The sequence below is a fragment of the Mauremys reevesii genome, linkage group 17, assembly GCF_016161935.1.
Source record: "Mauremys reevesii isolate NIE-2019 linkage group 17, ASM1616193v1, whole genome shotgun sequence".
NCBI classification, from domain to species: Eukaryota; Metazoa; Chordata; order Testudines; family Geoemydidae; genus Mauremys; species Mauremys reevesii.
This window is the reverse complement of record NC_052639.1, coordinates 30,468,325-30,488,651: the sequence shown is the minus strand read 5'-3', so window position 1 is coordinate 30,488,651 and position 20,327 is coordinate 30,468,325. Positions and strand designations below refer to the sequence as shown.

The following is a 20,327-nucleotide window of genomic DNA, read 5'->3' as shown; positions in this document are numbered from 1 at the left end:
TTGGGAGTGTGCAGTGTGTCTGAGTGAGGAGAGATCAGTGAGGTGGGGCTGATCTGAGTAGGGGTCAGGGTCTTGCTCTGCAGCCACTCTCATGGCCCTGCCCAATCCTTACCCCAGTCTGATTTGCCCAGGGTTGGGCCTTGTCAGGCCAAGATGGGGTTGGAGCTCTGGTTGGAAGGGCTGTAAAGGTAGTGAACAGTTTGTAAATTTCAGCCAGCAGGGTGTTGGTAGAGTAAATGTGTGTGTGTTAAAGGGACGCTGCTGACAGAGGACAGGATGAAGGTGGTGCAGGCAACTGTAACTGCGTCTCCTGATTTTCAGAAGTTTGAGTTTTGCTGCAGAGGTTCTGCAAGGGGCTGATATTGCTCCAGCCAATCTTAACTCTGCATTAAGGAAGGGTTTTGCCCTTTAATGATTAATTCTCCTCAGTACTAACTGGGCTCTGAGGCTGACCCCCAAGCTAAATGCTTAGAAAGAAAACAATGAAAATATCAACTGTCCATGACTCGTTTAAAACAAATCCTGTCCCTCCTGTCTGCACTGGCAATGATGAGAGGAAACCAAGCCAAGTGATTCATTGCCTCAGGAGAAGTTTAACCACTTCCATTCTCTGTATCTTTACTGTAACGGAAAGGAACAAGAAAAGCAAACGGAGTTCACAGAGAAAAAGTGGCAGATTTCTTTTCTCTCCAAAGCTCTGAGAGCAAACCCTGTTCTCCACATGACCCTCTTCTTTATATTTAACTCCTCCCCATTGGGCTGGATTACTGCTAGTAGCACATCCTCGCTCTGCTTCCTTCAGCGTCTCAGTGTGATTACGATTAGATGAGTAATGTCCGTCCTTTCCCCTTCAACCTGCAAAGGAAACTTCTGCTTCACCACACCAGCTAACAAGAAGTCATGAAAGCAGTTTCCTTGGGAATTCCAGTCCTTGTATTACCACCAAAAACACTAGACTGAGAAATGAGTGGTTCTTTAAAATCAATGTCTTCAACTAAGGCCTGGTCTACACTAGGTGGGGGGGGTCGATCTAAGGTACGCAACTTCAGCTACGTGAATAGCGTAGCTGAAGTCGAAGTACCTTAGCTAGAATTACTTACCCATCCTCACGGCGCGGGATTGACGTCCACGGCTCCCCCGTCGACTCCGCTACCGCCACTCACTCTGGTGGAGTTCCGGAGTCGACGGGAGCGTGTTCGGGGTTCGATATCGCATCTAGATGAGACGCGATATATCGAACTCCGAGAAATCGATTGCTACCCGCCGATCTGGTGGGGAGTGAAGACATACCCTAAGAGGCTATATCTGATCTCACAGGACCAGCCGCCCACCCAGGTCAATATAAGCAACAAAGAATCCTGTGGCACCTTATAGACTAACAGACGTTCTGCAGCATGAGCTTTCGTGGGTGAATACCCACTTCTTCAGATGCAAGTATTCACCCACGAAAGCTCATGCTGCAGAACGTCTGTTAGTCTATAAGGTGCCACAGGATTCTTTGTTGCTTTTACAGATCCAGACTAACACGGCTACCCCTGATACTTGACACCAGGTCAATATATAACTTAGATATTTCCCCAAAATCACATTGATGCCAATCCTTCAGTATCTAAATGCTAAAGGTTTATTTATAAAAAGAAAGAAAGAAAGAAAGAAAGAAAGAAAGAAAGAAAGAAAGAAAGGTGAGAATTAAAATTGGTTAAAGGAATCAAATACAATAATTGCAAAGTTCTTGGTTCAGGCTTATAGCAGTGATAGAATAAACTGCTGGCTTGATAAGTCTTTGGGTGCTTCCAAGTCACTGGAAGTGCCTCTCCCTTGGTTAGATGCTCCCATTAGTATAAGTCCATAGTCCAGATGTTTGAGCAGGAAAGAGGCTGGAGCAGGCTAGAGGCACAGTGGAGATGTTTCCAGGGCCTCTTTTAACTTCTGCCATATGAAGGGAAACCCATTGTTTCAAAGTCCTCAGCACAGCTAGTGGAAAATCACAGGTGAAAGATGGGAGCTTGGAGTCACATGGGCAAGTCCTGTCCATGCCCCATTTTGCTCAGTCATTGCAGGATGGATACTTTGCAGGATACGTCAGATAGAACATTCACAGAAAAGTCCGTTCAGTGTAGATGGGTGCCTCCCATGGTCCATTGTGAATTAAGTGTCCGTTCGATGGGCCACTCACTGGCTAACAGCTCACTTCAGCGGATGCATAGAATGGAACACAGAAAGAAGATATTTATACATACAGAGACCGTGAAAAGGTGGAAGTAGCCATACCAACTCTAAGAGGCCAATCAACTGAGATGAGCAATCATCAGCAGGAGAAAAAAACCTTTGAAGTGATAATCAAGATGACCCACAGAAGGTGTGAGGACACTTAACGTGGAGAAATAGATTCAATTAGTGCAATGACCCAACCATTCCCAGTCTCTGTTTAAAACTAAGTTAATTTTATCTAATTTGCATATTAATTCAAGTTCAGCAGTCTCTCTTTGGAGTCTGTTTTTGAAGTTTTTTTGTTGCAAAATTGCCACCTTCAAGTCTGTCACTGAGTGGTTAGAGAGGCTGAAGTGTTCTCCTACTGGGTTTTGAATGTTATGATTCCTGATGTCAGATTTGTGTCCATTTATTCTTTTGCATAGAGACTGTCCAGTTTGGCCAATGTACCTATGGCAGAGAGGCATTGCTGGCACATGATGGCATAGATCACTTTGGTAGATGTGCAGGTGAATGAGCCCCTGATGGCGTGGCCACTTTGGAGAAGTGGGGCTCCAGAGTGTCCAGCCCCTGCTGCTGTGCCAAGAAGCACAGACGTGGGACAGCATGGCGGAAGCTGAGCTGTTTGGTCCTGTCCTCCACTGGGCACAAGCTGTCATTGTCTCGCCAGGCTGGGACAATGGTCGGTCTTGGGGCTGGTCTATTTGCTCTGAACCCTCAGATCATGTGCTCTGATCCATGAACAGCACGTCAGGATCAAGGCACATGTCCTGGACCCCAGACCCCAGCTGCAGAAGCCTTGGTAGGATGGATGGAGTGGCCGTGAGGACAGGAACTGCAGTGTCCCTAGGACAGAAGAGCTGATTCCCTGAGGCTCCTCCTGTATCTCAGGGTCTCCTAGAAAGGAGCCAGTGACTTTTCTCAGGGTCCCATGTCCTGCATCTCACAGGTGTTGGTTTCAGTCTCTCAGGCCCCAGCCAGGTCTGGTTTCACTGTTAGTGCTTAATGCAACCGTGCAGAGCTCTGGCTGAGAGTCCCAGCTCCTTCCCTCTGCTCCCCTGCGCCCCCGCCCCAGGAGGCGTAAGGGTCCCAACATTGCACTGCACTGACAGCTCTGGGAACGTGGGGCGGCTTGGGTCCAAGCTGGGAGGACACAACGGAGCAGGACTCTTCTAGTCTCTCCTTTGCAGCCCCATGACGGGGTTAAGGAAATTCCGCCCCAGACCGGCCCATTCTACTCACCTCCAAGAGGTGCTGCAGCTTAGCTGGGGTGGGGTCTCAGTGAGCAGGCACCCGACCATGGCGTCCAGCCTCTGTAAATAGGTGTTGTGCAGAGCCTGCAAGAAGCGGGAACACCCGTCAGTCATGGGACATGGGGCTACACCAGTCACGGGACCAGGGGTTCTCTGAGAGCCCTGGCCAGACCCAAAGGCACATCCTGGCCTCTCCCATTCACATCATTCCAAGGACACTTGGCAAGAGTTCCTAGTCGGATGCCTGCTGGCTCCTCAATCCTTGGCCTTAGCAGTTCTCTGTGCAGGGGCTGGTACCCAGCAGACTAGGGACCAGCCAAACTGCAATGGGTGGGAAGAAGGATCCCGGGAGAGTCCAGGCAGCAGAACACAGAATGAGGAGAGGAAGGCTGGGATCAGCCACAGAGGGTAATACAATCCCCTGGAGGAAGGGGCCCTCCTGCCAGTTTGTCTCAGGCCTGTTCCCAGCTCTGCTCACTCCTCCCCTATTCTCAGCAGCTCCATCAAACCAAGGGAGCAGGGACCAGAGGCGGCTCCTGCTCCTGGGACAGGAAGTAGGATCATGACCTACCTGGAAGTGGGTGGTATCCTGCCCAGTGCCCATCGTGAAGATGGTGTAAAGAAGAGCCCACAGGAGGCGTGATTCCAGCTCCAGGGCAAGCAGCGGCTTCAGTTTGCTGCGGGAGAGAGAGCCCGTGTTATCCTTGGCGGCACCGGAGTGGCGCTGGCACTGCCATGGCCATGACCCCCTCCCCCGCAGTGATCCCCTCCCTACGGCCGCTGTAACGTTCCTGGAGTGAAATCACCCCCCAGCCAGGAAAGTGGAGACGTTCCCGCCTCCTCTGCTGGGGGATGGGAACAGCCACAGCTGGGGGTAATCTAGGCCGGAGAAGATCTGGGACTCCCGGCTCCAGACCCGATCAGCACCAGGGTTAAGGCAGCTGGATGGGACGGTCCTGGTACCTGAGGCTGCAAACTGCAGCCATGGAGCTGGAGATGATGGAGGTTGGCTCTGGCACCATGGGCAGATTTTCAATCAGCTCCTGAGAGACCCCAAGAAGATAAATTTGCATGTGAGACTCAGGCCCCGCAGACCCACAGGCACTTTCCAGGGAGGAGGCCAAAGTGCTCTGCAGAAACAGCCAGTGTCACTCCCAACCCCAACCAGCTGGGCCCCCCATTCCTCCCATCCATCAAACTTCCTTCCCCCTCCCCTCCCCTCCGGCCTTACAATTCCCCCACTGCCAGCTCCCGATTGGTGTCAGAAGCTCTCCCTTCCCTGCTCCCCAGCCCTCAGCCACAGGAACCACTGTCCTCTGCTTCCCCCTCTGGCCCCACCAACTCTTTCTCTCGTTTCTGGGTCCCTCGCCCCAGGGGCCAGACCCGGGGTCCCCCCCCCCGCCCGGCCCGCCCCGAGGGCCGCTTTGGAGATGTGGGGCTCCAGAGTGTTCAGCCCCTGCTGCTGTGCCAAGAAGCACAGACGTGGGACACTACGGAGGAAGCGGAGCTGTTTGGCCATCAACTAGGAGTGGGGTGGGGGGAGAGAGAGAGACAGTTAGGTAGGGACCTCCCCAACCCACCTACACCAGCTCCATGGCTCAGGAACCCCATGGAGTTGGACAGGGAAAGCCGCCCCGCTTCCCGAAACCAGTGTCGCCCTGCACAGACTGGGGTTGTAACTGGGACAGTGTCTGTGGGGCGGACACCTTGGCCTGCGTGAGACAAATGCCCCCACTTTGGGGTGCCAGGTAACAAGGAGCAGTTCCCCATTGGGGTGATGGATTCTCTGGGACAAGACCCCCCTGTGTGGGTGGGGATGGAAGAAGGGGCAGGGCAGACTCAGGGGCAGCGCAGCTGTAAGATTTTTGTACCTCAGCTCTGCCCTGGAGGTGCTCCTGGATGACCCTGATGGTGTCTTGTTCAGGGGACACCTCCTCCTCCTCCTTCTCTTCTTCCTCCTCCTCAGCCCACTGCTGCTGGGCACTGGGGGTCTCTGCACCAGGAGAGCAGGAGAAAGGACAATCCCTGCTGCCACTGGGGGGATGCAGTGTAGAGAAATGGCTCAATGTCCCCCATCCTCAACAAGGAGCCCCATGGCACAGAGGGCTGCACCCTGCCCCTCCCAGAGACACCCTCAGGCCCATCAGCCTCAGGGCCCCGTGGCCATCAGCCCCCCCCCAACCTCATCAGGGGAGGCTGGAGCTCCCCGGACTCTGCCCAGCATCCCCTGCTACAGGGTGCAGCTGTGCCACCCCCACTGGTGTTAGTGGGGCTCCCATGTCTCAGTCCTGGCGTCTTGGTGACCCAATGGGTACAGGGTGTTATTAGTCCCCTACTGCCCCCATCCTTCCCCCTGTCCCCTGGGTCTCCCCTCACCTGCACAGAGGGAGCCTTCAGCCTCAGGGCTGTCAGACCCCACAGAGGAGGTGCTGGCCCCTCAGGAGTAGGCAGAGCTGCCGGTCCCCATGCCGGAGCCGCCCAGCTCCTGCTCGGCTGGCTGGGGGCTCCTCGGTGGCCAGGCTGGTGGATAGCTCCTGCTGGGCCCTGGGGCTGGGCTCCTGGCTCCTCTGCTTCCTGGAAAGGAAGCCGCAGAGCCACCTTGCCCGGCTCCTGCCCTCGCCTGGGTCCCTCCTACATAGCATCACCCGGGGCCACCTCCATTTGGGACCAGAAGGTGCCTCAGGGCCTGCTAAGGGAGCTGGTCTTTTCCTCTTCCTCCAGAAGGTCAGGGAGCTTCTCCACTTTGCCTGCCCACTGGCCTCTTCCTCGCCCGCGGGGACAGAGGGCCACTCTCCTCCTGGGCAAGACGGACACTGCTCCCTACTGGCTCCAGAGCCACCTGCCCAGCCTTCCTCCTCAGCATCCGCTTCCACCGCTCCATCCTGGAACTGAGTGGGGAGCAGCCATGAGTCTGGGCTCAAGGCAGCTCTCATTAATGGGCCTGCCTGCTCCCCTGCCTACGTCCCCTCTGCTGAGGCAATTCCTCCTCCCCACATACCCCACCCCAGGGCAGGGGGGCTGCCGTCCACACGCACTGGCAGCAGCTCACAGCACAGGCTGCTCCCAATGTTCCCCCTCACCCAATAGGGCCCTGTGAAACTGGGAGAGTCTCATTCTTTCAGAGCAATGGGGCTCTCCGTTAGTTTGGACAAACCGCTCCCTCCACCCCAGTAGACCCCGCTCCCTCCCAGGCCAGAGAAAGAGCGGAACCCGGATAGTCCTAAATGAAAGTTCGTTCACGGTGCCAATCCCAGGAGGGAGGAGTCGCCCTCAGTTCCCACTGATTTCACTGCTTGCCATTGTGGGTGTTCAGCACCTGGCAGGTTCTGCCCTCCCGAAAGACTCTCGACGTTGGGAACAATCTCCTGCAAGGGAAAGGCTGGGAGCCCTATTGCTGGGCCATTCCCACCCCACTGGCGATGGCTCTGGAGACCTCCACTCACTTGCTCTAGATGAGATGGAGCTGGATGGCAGATGCTCTCTTCCTCAATCTCCTCCACCCAGGTGGGCTGGAAAGGGTGCTGCACAATGCCCTGCCAGTAGGGTAGAGGGTAGAAGCCAGGAGACCGAAAGTGGCTGTGAAAACAAGACAATGTTTTATTGCCAGGGAATGGATAAATTCAGCCTAGCAACTGGGGGTTCACAACACTCACCTACGGCCAGCAGGACACCCCCCCATCTCCAGGTCTCCTAGCACCTCACGCACATTCCTGAAGCGTGACGGCCCAAGGGCTCTAGGGCATTTCTTCAGAGGTGTCTCCACTGTCGTCGTCTTTGCTGTTGTCATGTTCCATTCTATAGGAGTTTATAAAAATATGCTAATGAGTGTGAATATAATGTAACTGCAGCATGCTTCATGCAAAAGGTCTCTTAAGGTATCATTACAAGGCTTATAATCTACTGAGTGTGGTCATCCTATTTGTATAAATGTATCACTTTTGTATCTGTATCTGAGTGGAAGGGAACAAATGGGGCAGCCATCGTGAGAAATCCACTAGCTACCACCTGAGCTGGAACAAAGGCTGGACCAGGGGAAAGGAGTGTGAGGAGGGCTCCAGGGAGGCATGGCAAGGCCCAGCCCAGCCCAGCCGAGTGGCTCCCTCCAGTCCGTTCCCGACTGAGCGGCTCCCTTCGGCCTGGCTTCGTCCGCCCCTGCCTGGCCCCAGCTGAGTACCCCAGGCCCAGCCCGGTCCCAGCCTGGCCACGGCTGTTTTGACCATATATGGCCTGTGACGTTATGGGTGTAATATAATCTCTCATTGGAAGGCGACAGGGCCAGAAAGAGTTAATTAACTCACAGACTGACTTAACCCTTTAAAGACTGGTTAGGAAGATATGTAAAAATCCACCCACTTTCCTTTTGAAAGAGCCCGTGTGGATAGCTTTGAAAAGGTCTCAGATGGAGTAAGGGCTGTTAAGAAAGTTGAGCAGCTCTATAAGCAAGTGGCTGTGTTTGGCCAGCTGGTTGGGAAGACAATGGTGTTGGAACAGGAATGTCTCCATTCTGATTCTTTAAGTGAGCAGTCTGTGCTTCTGTGTTGATGCAAATTACTTGGCTGGCAGGAGAAGACTTGCTAATGGCTGTTAGCAAAGAGAGCCCACCCCATCAGCCAGTAAATTCTGTTAAGCAAGAAAAATCAGGGTTTGATCCTTCAGAACAAGGAGGAAGTTTGCAAAGGAAGCCACAGGTTCATGGGTGGCAAGTCTGTAGAAATTTTGGTGGTGCTCAGAACCCGCCCCCCAACTCTGCCCCCACCTGCCTAAGGCTCTGAGAGGGGTCTCGGCGGGGGAGGTCTGGGGTGCAGATCCTGGGCTGGGGATTAGGGTCCAGGGTGCAGGCTTTGGGATGGAGTTTGGGTGCTGGGTGCAGGCTCTGGGCTGGGGCAGGGGGTGGGTGTGCAGGAGGGTGAAGGGTGCAGGCTTTGGGACGGAGTTTGGGGTTGGGAAGGGGTGTGTGGGAAGGGGGGGTGCACCTTCTGGGAAGGGAGTTTGGGGATAGGAGGAGTACAGGGGTGAGGGCTGTGGAGCTGAGGATGAGGATTCATGATGTGGGGGGGCTCAGGACTGGGTCAGAGTATTTGGGTGCAGGGGGTTGTGGTTGGGGGCTGAGGTTGAGGAGTTCATGCTGCAGGGGCGCTCAGGGATGGGGCTGAGGATTAGGGTGCAGGGGATGAGGTTGGGGCTCAGGATTAGGGTGGGGGGGGATGAGGGCTCTGGCTGGGGTTGAGGATTAGGGTGCGGGGGGATGAGGGCTCCGGCTCGGGCTGAGGATTAGGGTGCAGGGGGATGAGGGCTCTGGCTGGGGCGGAGGGTTTGGGGCTTTGGAGAGGCTCAGGGTAAGGGCCGGGGCCCTATCCAGGCAGGGCCGGGGGAGAGACCCAGCTCCAAATATTGCTGGAGCAGGGCACCCGGCCCTGAATATTCCTGGAGCCCGGGCACCTGGTGTATATAACCTGCCGCCTATGCAGGTTAACCCTAAAGGCGCAAACCCCAATGGTATTGAGCCAAAGGTGTGGCATGATGACAAAAATGATTGTAGGTGGACCCTTGCAATGAATTTGTTGTTATCGCTAATGGTAATTTTTGTAACTAATGTGTTGCTACTACCAAGAACTGTAAAAATGTTCCAGCTAAGGTGACCAGATGTCCCCATTTTATAGGGACAGTCCCAATATTTGGGGCTTTTTCTTATATAGGCTCCTATTACGCCCCACGCCCTGTCCTGATTTTCACACTTGCCGTCTGGTCACCCACATGTGTGGGTCCCAGCTGCTCCTGCTCCCCTCACTGAAGCAGGTGTGCAGGGTTACTGCCCTGGGAACTGCAGGGCATCAGTGGACATGGGGCTGGCTGGAGGCAGGGCAGGGGCTGACTGGAGGTAGGGTCTGGCTGCAGGCAGGGCAGCAGGTGCAGGGCTGGTGCGGGCAGGACAGAGTGTGCGGCAGGGGCGGGCAGGAGACAGGCTGGCTGAGGGCAGGGAGTGCGGGGCTGGCTGGAGACCGGGGCTGGAGGCAGGGCAGGGAATGCGGGGCTGGCTGGAGACGGGCCGGTCAGGCAGGGCTGGTGCAGGCAGGGGCTGGCTGCGGACAGGGGCTGGCTGCGGACAGGGTGCAGCCCACCCTGTAGTGGTTGCCCCTCTTCCTCCCTCCCCACCAGGGTAGCAGCAGCAGCCGGGCTCAGGGGCTATTTAAAGGGCCCAGGGCTCCCCTGCTTCTACCGCCCCAGCCCTTTAAATAGCCGCCAAAGCTGCACCACTTCCCCAGAGCTCCCCAGGCCCTTTAAATACCCCCCGCCCGGGGGAAGCCGTGTTATACCAATATAATAAAAACCAACAGGATCTAATTAAGAGGGATAAGGCAAAGATGCCACATTTATTGTAAATACCATAACAAAACAAAAGACAACAGTAAACAACGTTGTTTTACTACTTATTTCTATCACTACTTATTCCTTATATACACACACACATATATTCATTCACACAATCATTCATTCAGGTTCTGTACAGATGTTATAGTTACCAGCCTAGACATTGCTCATGCCAAGTTACTGGCCAGGTATCTTGGTCATGAGGATGGAGCCAAGTCTGTGTCAGATGCATTTGATGCTCCTGGAGGCTGGCAGCAGAACCATAGACTCAGGCTGTGGCTACACTTAGCACTTCAAAGCGCTGCTGTGGTAGCGCTGCTGTGGCAGCGCTTTGAAGCGCTAAGTGTAGTCAAAGCACCAGCGCTGGGAGAAAGCTCTCCCTGCGCTGTCCATACTCCACCTCCCTGTGGGGAATAACGGACAGCGCTGGGAGCCGCGCTCCCAGCGCTGGGGCTTTGACCACACTGGCGCTTTGCAGCGCCGCAATTTGCAGCGCTGGAGAGGGTGTGTTTTCACACCCTGCTGCAGCACTGCAAATTTGTAAGTGTAGCCAAGCCCTCAAAGTCCTCAGTCTTTAGAGTCCAGTTTGATAGGAATTTATTCCTATGTCAGTCCATGAGAGTTGCTTCATTTTGCTGTTGCTAAATCAATCAGCAGGTGGCTGGCTCCATTCTGTCAGATGCTTGTTTTTCCTTCCTTTGAGGTACTGGGGGGTCATCTGGTTGATCCCACTTGACACCTTCTTCAGCCGACACTGAATTCTTCAGGCTGGTAACTCCCTAACCATTCATTCATTGTTTAAACTAGGCATGCATTCACATACATTCTCTATCTTAATTACATCTAGTTCACTGTCTTTTTACCTTTAGGGTGTTACCAATTTATGTGACCCTCCTGTCTTTTAACAAGCAAAGATAAAGTGAGATGAAAACTTACAGAGGGTGGGGATCTCTATTTATACACTATAACAGCTACTGTTTTGGCTTACTTAGAGATAATTAATGTTTAACAAGTTTTATACAAAGTATTTCTTTGAGCTTAACAAGTTTTATACCAAGTATCTCTTTGAGCAGGCTTCACACAGATACAGCTGGTGGCTTGCAGGTTAGAGGCTAAATGTTGGGAATCACAAATTTACTTCTAACATAAACCTTAAGTTATAAAGTATTAATTAACAATAAATTAATAAATCATTTCTTTTATAAACCATGTTTAATATAAACCTTCTTTAATATCCCTACAGCCGGGCCACCCCGGTACAGCGCACCGGCTCTTGCCAGTACACTGTACTGGGGCTTGGGCACAGGGCCCTCTAGGGGCAGGGCCCGATTCAGGGGAATTGGTTGAATTGGCCTAAAGCTGGCCCTGCTGGCAGCTCCAGCCTTTTTATAGGCAGAGGCTGGCTGGTGTGTCACACAATCTCTTTATTACTCGCCTGAGATGGGTCACCTGTTACTTGTGGCTCTGAATATGCATATAAGGAAAAATCCCAAAGGTCTGACCATCTATGGCCATCAGGTAGCAGTGATATGGAAGTGCCATCACCACAGCGGTGACCATAAAGTCAGGTGTTTTGACCACCTATGGCCTGTGATGTTATGGGCGTAATATAATATCTTATTCAGCCAATCACTCAGACAAAGAAGTTGTTTATATCTGCAGAAGATAATGCTGCCTGCTTCTTGTTTACACTTCTCTGCACGAGATGTCACTATTGTTTCATTGGCAATGGAGTGTGATGTCACAGACTGTGTACATCATCATGTAATGACTGACTGCACCCACCACTTTTAAACCACTTGGTTTGCACCCATGCCCTTAATCCTGTCCTAAAATTACCTTTTCATGTCACTAAGCTCTCTTGTTGCTGTGGGGTACTGTAGGTGTGAGGCAGGGTGGTTGGGAGAAGAAATATTCTTTATCTGAAGAAGTGATCTGTATGAGGAAAACATTTGAAAACTTGTTTACTGAGTAATGTGAGTTCTTCACTCTACTTGATAGCATTTCTCTGCTTGTAACATGAACTTGTGAACACCACATCCAAGCAATTCCAAAATTCCAGGAATATTCTAGGCATCAGTGAGCAGAACCTGTATTGGTTTTGGTGAAAATTGGAATGGGAAATAGACCAGTCATGCTTAAGTTAGGTTTGGCGCCTAACTCCTATTGAAATCAGTGGGTGTTATGCACCTAATCTGCTGGTGCAATTTTCAAAAGCACCTTTAAGCATCTGTTTGCATCTTAAGCACCTAAATATCTTTGAAACACTGGTCCTTCATCTCTGCCTCAGTTCCCCATCTATAAATGGAGGTTAATAATACTTTATCCTACTGTTTGCCTATCTTGTCTATTTGTTTAGATTGTATTTGAGGCACAGGACAATCTCTTACTATGTTTTTGTAATGGGACCCTGAATTTTGGTTGGGACATCTAAACACTACCATAAAACAAAAATGATCAGCCCCATAATATAAAGGCCCACCAATGATCTATTTTTCAGGGCAAGTCACAGGCCCAGCTGCCTCAGAGGAAAGTCTGAGAAACACAATATCAAACAATTATGGATTAACCTGCCTATAGGAGAAGTTTCTTCCTGACCCTATCAGTTGGTGGTAGGCTTATATCCTGAAGCATAAGGATTTATATCCCTTCTACATTTTGTATACCAGCGAAGTTTGGATGATATGGTCCATATAAATGTCTAATCCTTTTCTGAATCAGCAGCGTCTCACCCAGGAAACTCAACGCCAATCTCCTGAGGAGAGAGAGAGACACACACAATCAGACCGAGACTGAGGCTTCCCCACCATTAGCAACAACTGAAACCCCTCCCCACAGAGGCATGTCCTGATGTTATTTGCCCCCATGTTAATCCAGCCCAGAGCCTGCCCCCCCCCCCGGCCTAGAGACAGTGAGTGAGGGCGGGGGAGGGAGGGGGCCGGCGTGGGCAGGGCCGGACCTCGGGAGGGGCCACGGCAGATCCGGGGCTGCTCTGAGGGTCACAAAGGGCCCGTGGGCGCGAAGAGGCTGCAGCCCCGGAACTGCCGGACAACGCACAGCTTGACTCTGCCCCTCGGTCCCTGCGCACACGGGACGGGACCTCGCCCGGCCCCGCGGCCCCAGGCCGCCGCTCGTGGGGCTGCTCCCCGGCAGCTCAGCCCCTGCCCCACCTGCTGCTGCCCCCCAGGCCCCGCGGGGGGGGGGGTGAAGCCCTTTCACTCCGCGCTGCCTCTGCCCTATGACCCCCCCGCCCCAGCCCGGCTCCCGGGGCAGGGGCGCGGCAGGGGCTGGGCCTGGCGCCTGGCACTGGGGGTCTGAGCCCCCAGCCCGTGCGGAGCCGCCACTCACCGTCCCGCCTCAGCGCTCCTCGGACCTGCCCCGCCCCGGCCGCCGGCTGCCCCCGCGCCCCCCCGCTTCGAGCCCCCCAGCAGCGCCGGGGCGGGAGTCCCACTGGTGCCGCCCGCGGGGACTGAGCCGCGCAACCCCCCGCGGCTCCCCGGGGCTGGGGCCGCCCCTGGCCGCGAGCGGGATTCGAATCCCAACGGCCGCAGCGCGCGCCCGGGGCGGGGCGGGGGGCGGCGAAGCCTCGGGGCGAGGGAAGCGGGGCATTACCCCTCGCGCCGAGTCTCTGTCCCGCGCTCTCTCCGCCAATCAGGGAGCGGGGAGGGGTGCGGCGAAGTGACGGGATAGGGCCCCTCCTCCACTAGAGGCCGCCTGCCAGAGGGAGAACTACACTACCCAGTGTGCACTGGGAGGGGCGCGTTGTCTGAGCAACCAGGCCGTCCCTGCCGCTCTGAGAAGAGCCAGGAACTACAACTCCCAGCCTGCCCCGGGCGCCCCGTCCTCTCGAGCCCAGGGAAGGGCGGGTCCCTGGGTCAACCTGACACCTCTCCCCCCCCACCCCCGTGCAGTGTATTGACCTGCCCCCGTAGGAACGTGCCGCGCTGCTTCGCCCCCTGCACAGAGCAGCTGAGCGGGGCGGGGGGAGGGGCGAGGACCGGGGCCGCCGAAGCTCCCGCCCCCCAAACCTGGCGGGGGGGGGGCAGGTCTGTGCGGGGCAGGTGAGTGCCGGGTCTGTCTCCGTCCGGTGACTTTACACCTGTGTCTGCACCGCGGGGATGGTCCCAGCGCCCCTTGTTTGCTGGGGCTCTAACCCCCCCCCCTGGGGTGAGCTGGTTTCTGTGCGTGTCTGAGGGCCTTGTACCCGGCTACTGGTCAGCGCCCCTCACTCCCGCTGTCCCTCCCCAGCCACCCCCTTCCTCCTCCTCAGGCGAGCCCGGCTTTGACCACCCCCTGCAGGACCCGTGTCACCCACAGACAAAGCTGCCACTGAACTGAATTAACCCTCCTCATCCCGAGCCCCCTCGCTCCGCCCGTTCCCCCAAAGCCCTGCCCCTGCCCTCGAGGTCCTGCCCTCACGCTGCCCCTGCCCCCGAGGTCCCTGCCTCACATCACCTGTCCCTTCCTCCAATGCCCCACCCTCACTCTGCCCCTTCCCCCGAATCCCCACTCCCGCACTGCCCCTCCCCAATACACCCCACCTCTGCCCTCACATTGCCCCGTACCCCAAGCACCCGCCCCAGCACCACCCAGTGACCCAGGAGCAGGCCAGACCCCGGACCAGGGAGGCATAAACATGCTTTGCTCTGCCACAGACTTCTGAGTGTCCTTGGGCACATCACTCAGCCTCTCTGGGCCTCAGTTCTCCCGTGCGGGAAATGGGGCTGGTGGTGCTTCCCGCCTTCGCACGAGCCTCGGAAGAGAACTACCCTACAAATTAGGAAGATGCTGGGATCCTGGAGTCATGGGGGAGGGTTCAGGGGGAGCATATTAGCACCATCATTTGGTATATGGAGTCTGTTTGGAAACAAAATATTTCCCTGAAGTCATTCCAAACCCTGTATTCAGCCATAACCTTGGGAAATACGTAATGGAGCAGTGTGGTTTTTCCCTGTGTAGCCAGCAACGACCTGGCACCACCCCCAGCTCTGCCCCCTTCCTGCCACTGCGACCCCATCTCACCTCCTGACCCTGGCTGGGCACCCCGCAGCCCCTCGTAGCAGGGGGCTGTGTAGGGGGGTCTCCTTGCAGCCCTCAGTGGGTGTCTGGTGGGTGCTGTCACCTCTGCCAGAGACCCCCAAGAAACTCACTAGCTTCCTCCTCATGTGGGAAGGGCTCCTACTTTCTGACGTGGGAGGAGATTCCGTGATGGCAGAGCCCGTGGGAGGGGTTCTAATCACAAGTCTGGAGTGGCAGGGCAACCCCCTCCCCCAGTCAGATTCTGCTAGGGGGCTGGGCAGGGATCTCTAGGGAGGGAGACACAGGAAAAAACAGTTGCCACTATGGAACCCAGGAGTCCTGGCTCCCAGTCCCCCGCTCTCACCTCTAGACCCCACTCAGCTCCCAGAGCTAGGGATAGAACACAACCCCCACCCTGCTCTGACCATTAGACCCCACTCCCCTTTTAGGCTCACTGCCTCGTCTATCCACCCAGCCCACCTGTCCATCCCTTTGCTGCAGGTTTCTGGGGTCACCCCTGCTCTGCACTCCCCCAGTGCAGCCCAAGACCTTTCCTCCCCCCAGCCACATTTCCTCTCCCCCCTCGTGCTGGATCATCTGCTTGGCCCCCCCACCGCCTCTTGAGGTGTGCTGTGCGGCGTGACTGGGGATTGTGCAATGGCTCAGCACCAGGCAATGCAGAATGTAAACCACAGACGCTGCCCTGCCCGACCCCACCAGGAGAGGGTGTGTGTGTGTGTGTTGCGGGGGAGTGCTCGGCAGCTCTCACTGTGGGAGGTCCACCCCAAACTGTGGGGCTGCAGTAGTGCTGGGGCAGTGATCCCCGCCAGTGACCTGGGCCATCCTTTGAGCTTTCTGGTGAGACCCCTCAGCCTCCCATCCTCAGTCTCTACCCTGATTGGCTGAGCAGGAGGTTAATGACAGGGAGGAGACTCAAGGCCTTTTTGTTCTCTTTTAAGACCAAGTAAATAAGTCATAACCACTTATATGTTTGATGGATTTTGCTGCTTCTCTGCATTAATTGTCTCTGAGCAGTTCATGATTCTCTCTAACATTGCAGTTCTCCTAAAATACTGGCTGAATAATTACTGTGCATACTTGTTGGTCTAGAGCTCATCTGAGAGCACTTTAAAATCTAAGTCTGCCTGTGTATGGGTCTTCTCTCACTAGGATAGTCTGAGGCCTTTTTCTTAGGCTAAGGACTTTGGCTAAGCAGCAGGGGCAGCCATTAGCTGGGAAGTGAAGGGTCACATCCTCTCATCCCAAACCAGTCACACTGAAATAAGGTGCTATTAGGCTGTTAGGAAGACGATCCTGTCTGTATGATGCCCATCACCACCAGATAAAGAAACAGATCTTAAGATGGATAAAAGAAACTTAGTTTGACAGCATCCTGTCTGGCAAGAAATCACTTATCAATGGCTCTGACTGCGAAACTCTCATTTCTGTATTGTTCTATCTTTATGGCCCTCACTTTTCTGTTGTTTATCTGTCTGGTTCTCTAATTGTTTCTCTCTTCTGTACAATCAGTCGTGCTAGGTGTTGCTGAGAATATGACTATATAAACTGGGGTCAAACAGGAGGGGGAAGGGAAATTGGAATCATGTTTATTAAGTGGGGGGAACAGGAACAGGGACACAGGCAAGGCTGGGAAGGAGGACGGGGGTAAATGCTCTGCAGCATCAGAGCTGGGAAGGGAACACTGGGGAAGAGACTGTATGGGTGTATAGAGATAAGCCCGAGTGGTGTGAAGGGCTTTGGAATATGTAATCTTATAGGTGTAACAATTGTACGGGCTACACAACCACCCAGTGACATCATCAACCCATTTGTGTCTGGGTAGCGGCCCTGCTATGGGAGGGAGTGTGACGTTATTGGTATAAACTGGGACCATATAGAACATGGTTTGCAACCAAGGTCCTGTAGTGGCACCAAATCTTAGGTAAAGGGGGTCATATAAGGTGTCTAAGACCAGGTTATGGGTAGCTGGTTATGACTATGCTGTCTGTGTGCATGTGTCATTTTTAGTTGAAGTTATGTATATTGGCTCTATACTGTCTGTATTTCAAGTTGGTGCTGTGCTTCTGGGAAACATCCCAGACAAGTTGGTGTTAGCTCTGCCCAGCTTGCTTGATGGCCCATTAAGGACCATCAGCTACACAATTGACCCATGGAGAGAAGGCAGACACGCCTTGTGGCTCAGCAAAGTATGCAGGGACTGGCCCATGTGACTCCAGACTCCATTTTGCTGTAATTTTCCACAGTAAGGACAAAGAGGTTCTTACACCTGGAAAAGCCTATCTAAGGCTGATGCCTCATCTCCATCTGGTCTACAATCCTGCTTCTTACCTCTGGAGGGACTTTGCTACAAACTGAAGCTCTGCACAAAGGACTGATGACCCATCCCAGCGGGGGATGTACTCCAGAGACTTGATTTGAACCTGCAGTTTATGCCATCACTGCTACAAGCCTGAACTAAGAACTTTGCCATTACTGTATGTAATTGATTCCATTTAACCAATTCTAGCTCTCATCTCTACCTTTTTTCCTTTATGAATAAACCTTTAGATTTTAGATTCTAAAGGATTGGCAACAGTGTGATTTGTGGGTAAGATCTGATGTGTATATTGACCTGGGTCTGGGGCTTGGTCCTTTGGGATCGAGAGAACCGTTTTCTTTTATTGGGGTGTTGGTTTTCATAACCATTCATCCCCAGGACGAGTGGCACTGGTGGTGATACTGGGAGACTGGAGTGTCTAAGGGAATTGCTTGTGTGACTTGTGGTTAGCCAGTGGGGTGAAACCAAAGTCCTCTTTGTCTGGCTGGTTTGGTTTGCCTTAGAGGTGGAAAAACCCCAGCCTAGGGCTGTGACTGCCCTGTTTGAGCAATTGGTCCTGATTTGGCACTCTCCATTGGGTCCCGCCAGAACCGCACCGTCACAGGGAGGAATGCAGCAAGGACTCAGGATCAGTGGCCAGGGTCACTGAGCATAGACATGGGGAGGTTATATGGGGAGAGGGGTTATGAGTGGGAGAGGGAGGTCAAATGTTAAAATAATGATATTTGGGGGGGAAAATGTAAAAAGAAGTGAAACTGAACAGAAATAAAACTGGAGTGTAGGCTCTAAAGCAACAAGGCTTCAGTAGGGATTGAGGGTTAAAGATCTGGGATCCCCCACACCTCTAGATTTCCAAACCTCTCCTCCCTCCCAATGACCCACCCAGCCCACTTCCCGGGTGCCCTTCCTCCACACTCCCCTCCCCTTCTTCCCATTACTCTCAGCCGGCACCACTTCCTGGCACCTTGGGAGCTTCTTGTATTTTCTCCTCATCTCTCACTACCTCCTACCTCCCTGCTGCTTCTTAGCTCTAACCCTGCACACACCCTCCCCATGTCCTGGCACCCCAGAATTATCTACTCCCCCCTTCTCCCCCCCCTCCCACGGCTCTCTTATCCCTTCACCCATGGGATCCTGAATGGCAACATTACACGCTCTCCTAAAAGAGCTCATCTCACTGTCACACAAACCATGCATGAGTCATACACATATTTACTCAATTTTGAATTCTACAGGAGGCATATTTTCCTCTTAAAATGAGGAAAAGGCATGAAAGCTACAGTGATTAATATAGCCAATAAGGATATATTAAATCCAATTTTAAAATGACTGACGGCACCAAAAAGGCACATGTCCAAAAATGATACTAGCGTGTGGGAGAAAAGGCAAAAAGGGGGCAAGAAACCTGCAAAACTTGTATGATGAATAAAGGTATACAGTTATTACTACTCATGTTCTTTAGAGACCCCACAGCTTCTAATAACCCAGGCGACAGGACTCCTTACCCAGCAAGACCACCATCTCATAGTTCTCCTGCATGACATCCCTGTAGAGGGCTCTCTGAGTGGGGTCCAGCAGAACCCACTCTTCCCTGGTGAAATACACAGCCACCTCCTCAGAGGTCACCGGCCCCTGAAAGAGCAAGAGTCCAACACTCAGTACCTGCTGCCCCACTCACAACCCCACTATTCATGGAACAGCAGCACCAGGTAAATGGAAGCTCCAGGAGGAACATGTTAACAGAGTCCCACCCCACCTTGCTTAGAGCAGCCAGGAGGCATTAGAGGGTGGAAAGAGAGAACCTTTGTGTCTCCCAGCTGACAGACAGAGGCAGAGTCATCACATTTATCACATAGCTACTAGCCAGGGCGTGGTATAGGAGATGGGGCTATCTCTGGACCCTGCTGGTGGCTCCCTGGTAGGAATCTCCAAATAAAATATATGGAAGAAAGGGGAAGTCAACAGTAAAGAATATAAGTTAGAAAGTCAGAATTGTAGAAAATTGGTAAGGGAAGCTATCAGGAATCAATGACCACTTAATGAAAATAAGAAGAAAGTTTTAAAAAAGTATATTAAGTACAAAATTAATCCCTAACAATGGTAGTGGTAAATTACTAGATAGAAATGGCAGTATTATCAAAAATAATACAGAAGAGGTAAAAGTGTTCAATAAATATTTCACTCCTGGAGTTGGAGAAAAACAGATGATTTAATCATATAAGACGTTGACAACGACAGTCTTTCCATCCCAACAATAACTCACGAAGATGTTAAACAGCAGCTATTACAGTTAGACATGTTTAAATAAGCAGGTCCAGATAACTTGTATTAAGAGTTTTGAAAGACCTGGTGGAGGACTGTTAATGTTGATTTTAATTAGGACTTGGACCAATGGGGAAATTCCAGAAGACTGGAAAAAAGCTAATGCTGTGCCAATATTTAAAAAGTGTAAAAGAGATGACCCAGCTAATTACAAGAGTGTTAGTCCGATACAGGGCAAGATAATAGAGCAGCGAATATGGATTTAATTAATAAAGAGCTAAAGGAGGGTAATATAATTAGTACCAATTAACAAAGGTTCAGAGACAACAGATCCAATCAATCTAACTGGATATCCTTATTGGGTGAGATCAAAAGTTTGGTTGCAGCTAATAGTATTGATGAGCTGAGAGGTGAAAACATTACCTAGACTTCTGTAAGGCATATGACTTGGTTCAGCACAATATTTTGACTAGAAAACTAGAAAGATACAAAATAAACACAGCATACATTAAACAGATTAAAAACAATGATTGTAAATTGGAACCATGCTTGAGTAGATTTCTTTCTAGGGGGTTCCCACAAGGATTGGTTCTTGGCCCTGTGCTATTTAACATTCTTATCAATGACCTGGAAGAGAATATAAAATCATCATTGATAAAGTTTGCAGTTGCCACAAAGATTGGGGTTCGTGGTAACTAATGAAGTGTCAGAAGATTCAGGCTCCAGCACTGGGAGTCCGGGAAGTTTTCCCAGCCCTGGCTGAAGGGTTATTTCCTGTTCCACAAAGAATGGAAGTTCCATTCCCAACTCCTGTGCCTTGAAATTAGGCCCTGACACTACACAACACATTCAGCATAGTGGTATGATTATAAAAT

At 52.7% G+C, this 20,327-nt stretch overlaps 2 long non-coding RNA genes across 2 annotated transcripts; both read right to left on the bottom strand.

The window, feature by feature from the left end:
• Nucleotides 1–3,483: 3,483 nt before the first annotated feature.
• Nucleotides 3,484–4,469, bottom strand: LOC120385207. Its single transcript, XR_005589349.1, has 3 exons — nucleotides 4,428–4,469; nucleotides 4,036–4,141; nucleotides 3,484–3,548 (listed from the first exon to the last, which is right to left on the bottom strand). It is a non-coding gene; the product is annotated as an uncharacterized LOC120385207 (long non-coding RNA).
• Nucleotides 4,470–6,981: 2,512 nt separating this feature from the next.
• On the bottom strand, nucleotides 6,982–11,728 carry LOC120385206. Its single transcript, XR_005589348.1, has 3 exons — nucleotides 11,673–11,728; nucleotides 7,118–7,259; nucleotides 6,982–7,040 (listed from the first exon to the last, which is right to left on the bottom strand). It is a non-coding gene; the product is annotated as an uncharacterized LOC120385206 (long non-coding RNA).
• Nucleotides 11,729–20,327: the final 8,599 nt, after the last annotated feature.